The sequence below is a fragment of the Medicago sativa genome, chromosome 2, assembly GCF_051527215.1.
Source record: "Medicago sativa cultivar Bolivia chromosome 2, Bolivia_mono, whole genome shotgun sequence".
In the NCBI taxonomy this organism is placed as follows: domain Eukaryota; kingdom Viridiplantae; phylum Streptophyta; class Magnoliopsida; order Fabales; family Fabaceae; genus Medicago; species Medicago sativa.
The window spans coordinates 24,754,234-24,760,176 of record NC_140750.1 but is presented as its reverse complement, the minus strand read 5'-3'; the positions used below and the strand labels follow the sequence as shown (position 1 = coordinate 24,760,176).

The 5,943-nt window shown below is 32.6% G+C and overlaps 1 long non-coding RNA gene across 1 annotated transcript; it reads left to right on the top strand.

Annotated features, from left to right (window-relative positions):
• The first annotated feature begins 2,215 nt into the window (after window positions 1-2,215).
• On the top strand, window positions 2,216-5,667 carry LOC146945737 (uncharacterized). Its single transcript, XR_015026472.1, has 5 exons — window positions 2,216-2,510; window positions 2,665-2,747; window positions 4,408-4,513; window positions 4,609-5,092; window positions 5,329-5,667. It is a non-coding gene; the product is annotated as an uncharacterized LOC146945737 (long non-coding RNA).
• Window positions 5,668-5,943: the final 276 nt, after the last annotated feature.

Sequence of the window (5,943 nt, the reverse complement as noted above, 5' to 3'; positions counted from 1 at the left end):
GTGTAAGTGTTATAAACTCTTGGATATCAAGTATGATTGTCAATAGTTATAATACAAAAATGAGTAAATCAATGATGGAGAAACTTACATGCGAAGACTGAAACTAGGACGACAAAGATATATAAAGAGTTTGAATATGAGACGCACTTCGCCATTAGACAATATTTCTTTGTCAAGTTTCCTTGGATTTGTTGTTACTCCAATGTGTTTTTTGTTGTTTCTAGTGAATCAAAAGCCAGGTATTTATAAGGTTTTAGGTTAACTTAACATAGAGAATCAAATTAGTAGTTTTGTACTGAAAGTTTTTTAATGGAAAGTTTTTATTATATATTATGCCCTCTGATAACACTAGATTGAAATGGTAAGAATTTTTTGTCAATTAAATAAGAGGGTCTGATATCAAATACAAATTTACGAATACTAGTAATGTTAAATCTCTTGTTCAAATACAAATTTGTGCGAAGGGGATATTCGACTCAGAGTCGAGAGCCACCGGTTAATACATTGGCTAAGGATCTAGTTCGACAACAATAATATCGTTTACTCAAACATTTTTATTAATTGTAGAATTCGTGGAATAATTAAAAGGAGTGAAAATCAATAATTAATAGTATATATATTTGGGGGATAATGCGTTGATATTCAAAAAAAATTAAAATAACAAATATTTTAAGACACTAACAAAGTTCAAACGTGACTCTTTTTGAGACGAGTAAAGTATTTGGTTTTTGTTTTTTGTGTTAACAATATGATTTTAGGGGAATGGAGTCTTGATAATTATATATTCGATCGTGAGGTAAGTATAGCCTAATGTATTTAAAATTATGATCGATCATTGTTTAATAAGGTTTTATTCAAAGCCATAACAATTGGTGACTGCAATTAATACAATGGAATACTAAGTTTCTATAAATTGTTGATTGTTATAATGATTTTTAAAACTACCGTTTGAAGGGGGGAAAATTGTGAAAAATAATTTGATGGCAATGAGGTTTCTTTATAAAGGGTAAATTGTTTTGATTGAATCACATAAATGCATTAAATTAAATTCGAACAAACGAGAATTATATTAAGGGCGTTTTTAAGGGAGTTTCTCTGCTTAGATTTTTGAACCATTCATAATAGAGAACCTATTTTGAATGTTTAGGCACATCATCAATTTAAGGTTCTTAATTAGTGTTTTGGGGTGTTAGTTAGCATTTTCTTATTTTAAAACTACCGTCTGAAGGGGAAAATATTGTCGAAGAATAATCTGATGGCTGACAAGGTTTCTATATATGGTTGAGTTGTTTATATGAATCATAAATGCATTAAATGTGGAATGAATGGGAATGGATATTAATAGCGTTTATAAAGGAGTTCCCCAATTTGTATGCTTAGATCATTCAACAATTGTAGATCACAATGGTGGATGTCGTCTAACCTACTCTCTCCGTCCCTTAATGTAACCCCCTTTACTTTTTTCACATTTCTTAAGAAAAGTTGTCAGTGTAATTAATGTGTTTGTTTTGTGTATTAATATTACCAATTTAACCTTTGTTTATGTGTATTAAATTTGACTATTCATATTTCAAGACAAGTTAATAGTATTAATTAGGGACATGTTTAGGAAAAAAGTAATAAATACATCTAGTAATTTGAAACGGGGTTTACATTTAGGGACAAAAATAAAATCAAATGAGTGTTTAGATATCGGGACGGGGGAGTATTTAACATCAAGTTTTTATTTTATTTTATTTGAAATAAGACACTCTATTGCATAGTGAATTAATTTTGTGACAGATACTACTTACACCCCAAATAATCCAAGTTACACCCCAAAACACTACAAAAAAACGTGTTAATTCTGGCGGTTTTATACCGGCGGTCCCTGTAAACCGCCACTATACCCGGTCTATTGCGGCAGTTTTTCTAGCCGCCGCTTTGTACAATACATTACGGCAGTTTTAAGTGCCAGTATTAACAAAATATAATGGCACAATTTACTTTGTATATTGAGGCATTTTAGACTGCCGCTATTAGCCTTTTTAATTTTTCAGCTCGACATCATTGGCCCACTAACTTCCCTCTTTCCTTTTTTCCAATTTTTTAGGCGCACTAACTTCCCTCTTCTTTTTCCCAATTTTTTTAGAAAATCCCTCCTTTTTTTCTTCTTAACATAAAATAAATAAAATAAAATATTTTATAACATAACATCAAAACCTTCTCACGATTCATTCCAAACCTTTTCCATCAATCCTCAAACCAAAACACCATGCTTTTCACCACATCCTAATCTTCAAACCTTCAATCCCTGTGATTCCTTCCATCAATCTTCTATTCCTTCCTGAATCCTCAAACCATCGTTTTCAATTTATTCCAAAACCCTCAAACACCCAAACCCATTCGATTCCCTCAAACCTGTAGATTCATAATCTTCAACCGATTTCAAAACCCTCAAACACCCAAACCCATCAATTCCAGCAAATCGATCCCATCTGTGGTACCTGTCGAACTCTTCTTTCAACTTGGTGAGTATGTAGTTTGCTTAATCTGAAATACCCAAACCCTCATCTTTGTATTATTCTTGATTTGAGTTCAGTTTTGATTATATGATTGAAGATTTACTGCTGTTGTGAATTTGTTTTCGTTTTTGATTTTTTTTTGTTTTTGTTTTACTGGTAGAAAAACTGAGGTTTGTGAAACTGCTGTTATTTGAGGAGGTTTGCTCAGGAAGATCTAGAGCTGCGACCCATCACTATTATTTGGTGAGGATATGAGTTATTTAAATTTCTTGTTTTGTTTGAGTTGTTTCTTAAAAACCAAATCAGGAATAATGAATTTTTTTTTTAATAATGTTGAATGAGTTATTTTTTTTTTTAATAATGTTGATTGGTACGGATATGAGTTGTTTGATCTCTTAAGACCTTTTATTGCAAATCCAGTGGCCTTTATTGTCCATGGTATGAGAGATGATCACTATATTATAATTTATTTGAGGGACATGATCACTATTATTATTATTATTATTATTATTATTTCTACAAAAGGGTGCTGTATTTTTGTTATTATTTTTAATCTAGTGTTAGTATTTGTTTAGGTTAATCTCCCATTTTTTAGTAAAATAAATGAGAAGATATGTTGTGCGTATAGGAAGTTCGTCAAATTTCGTAAAACAGAATGCTGTACCATTTAGCACCTATCAATTTTTTTAATACAAGTTATAATAATATGATGGATTTATTCCTTAAAAAAATGATGGATTTACCTTGAACTATTGTTATGTGAGAAGATTTGCTGCTAAATTGCTAGTACACAAAACATAGATAGCAATTAGTTTAATAAATTAATTATTTGAAGTTTCAAAGCTCTCAGTATTATTAAACAAAGATGACATGATTCTAGAACCTGTAGTTGTGTTTCATGGAATTGGATTTCATGGATTTGGATATCATTGTATATATATTACCTAGCAAGCAACACACACTTTGTGAATGGTGCTGGAACCCCCAATTGTGCCTTCGTAGGGAAGTGACGCGGTGGTAGTTTTTTGGTAGTCTGGGCCGCTGTTAGCTGCTGTTTTCTTGCTGGTATAGCAGTCTGTGCTGGCTATTTGTGAGGCCTTCAGCTGAGTCCCCTTTTTTTTCCCTGCTGCCTTCGGTTCTGCCTCTTAGGGAGTTTTTGCTGAGCTAGTTTCTGTGCTGAACTGGCAGCTTCTGTTGTTACAACACTTTGTTGGTTAGCTGGTGTGGTTCTTGGTGGCCGGTTCGGGTGTGAGGCAGGAGTATGTTGGCAGTTTATGGCTTGTATACGTCGGCCTCACAGCATGTTTCTGTGGTTTTTCTTGGGGTTTTATTCTTTGTTTTGGTGTCCCGTTTAATCTTGGCATCTTATTTTATTTTTCCCTTTTACCGCGAGTCTTTTAGTGCTTCTTGCACGGACTTGTCGAGAATAATATTTGCCATTTCAAAACAAGAAAAAAACACACTTTGTGAATTGATTTGCCTTTCTTTTCTGCATTGTATTGGTTTCACAATTGTTGGTCTTAATGGATATGATATCCCTGTTCGGGTTATGTATTTTTGGTTACAAGGTTGGCATTTACTGATGTTTTTTACCTCATTTTTTTTATTACCATCGTTCAATATAAAATATAAGTGTTTTACACAAAATGGTGTTTTATTTCATATTTTTGAAGAACACACACTTTGCTTTGAAAATATTGTAGCATCATGGTAATGATGTAATTTGGAATGTGTAAACCATTATTCTGGATTTATTTTCAATCACTAAGTTTTCAAAAAATAATGAAGCATGCTTCTGTTGTAAGTGGTTTCTATAACACAAAGATTGTGTTAATTGGAATATATCAACCTCAACGTGTTCAATCGCTTTAGAATCCTAAATTGATATTGATTGTTTATGTAGTGAATTTAAGGACTACTTGCGGAGGAAATCTAAGGGACGTAGACCGACAACAACAGAGATAGAGAAAATAGTAAATAAAGATTTCATGGACTGGTTTCCTCGAAGGGTAAGGTTAAATATATAACAAAGTTGTTGCTGATCATTTCATGGATGTTTATAAATTTATGAAAGTTCTAAGACATTCTTTCATTGTCATTTTAGATTCTGAACCCCGACATATCAAGTACTGTACCAGATGATCTCAAGTATCTTGCAAAAGGCCCATCAACACAAGCTAGAAGATGTTCTGCATTTAATATTAACGGATTCAAAGTACATGGGCTGACACAACTATAGATAGGGGGTTTAAAAAAGATGCATGGAGTTTCAGTTCCATTAATTTTTCCCGAGTGATTCACACAGGTGATCGTGAAGATCATGATCCGTACATTGAGGCTTCACAAGCTCAAATGGTCTATTATGTTAATGATGAGATGAGTAAAGACTGGAGTGTTGTTTTCCATTTAAAGCCAAGAGAATTGTATGATATGGGAGACCAAATAGATACTGAAATTTGTCCCGATCAAGACTTGAGTCAATTTTCTCAAGACTCGGATGATCCATCTTTGATAAGGGAGGACGCAGATGATGAGGAATGAATTAATGAGACTCAGCTGCTGCCTTATTTCCCAATGATACTCAACAGGTATGAATTGGCAGAGTTAGCTGCTGCCTTATTGCCTTATTTCCCAAAACTACAAGATATCATTTCTCTAAGTTTTTCATCATCAATCTTTATATTCATCAATTATGAAAAATTGATTTTGGATAATACTGTCTTTCAAGCTTTTACTTTGATAATAACTTTTACTTTGCTTAGGTTGTTTTATTGGCAGTAATATCTTACTTAATATGAGTTAACAATTATAATAGTTTTTGCAGGCATCAAACGTAGGAAGTGAATCTCCAACACCTAATGATATAACTAGATCATCATATGAAAGCAATGCACGTGGAGCATGAGTCCTAATTTTAGTGACATCAGTTGTGTAGTCATTTTTATGTTTTGAAACTTGATATTATGAGAATAGCTAAAGATGGTGGCAATGGTTTGTGTAACTTCATGTTTGGAGACTTGTTTATATTTGAGACTTGTTTATTTTGAGAATGGATATTTGTATCAAACTCCACTTGAGTTGAATTATAAATATATCAATGACAATGTTCAAAATTTGTTTGTCCTTTAATTTTGTTCAAAAAATAGAAATGTACAATTATATATTCCTATGAAATAATAATATTATAAATAAAATAATTTCAATTTTTTGAGCATTGTGGCATTTTATATGTCAATTGTGGCAGCTCAATGGTTAAATATCAGAAGTAAATTCTGGCAGTTGGACATGCCACTACATACATAGGTCTCAGGAGTACTTTCTGGCGGTTAAAACTGCCGGTACTTTCTGCATGTTACGGCGGTCAAAAATGCCAGAAACACCTATTGGCTTTGTCACAATTGTGTACATAATGGCGTTTGAAACTGCCGCTATATACAAT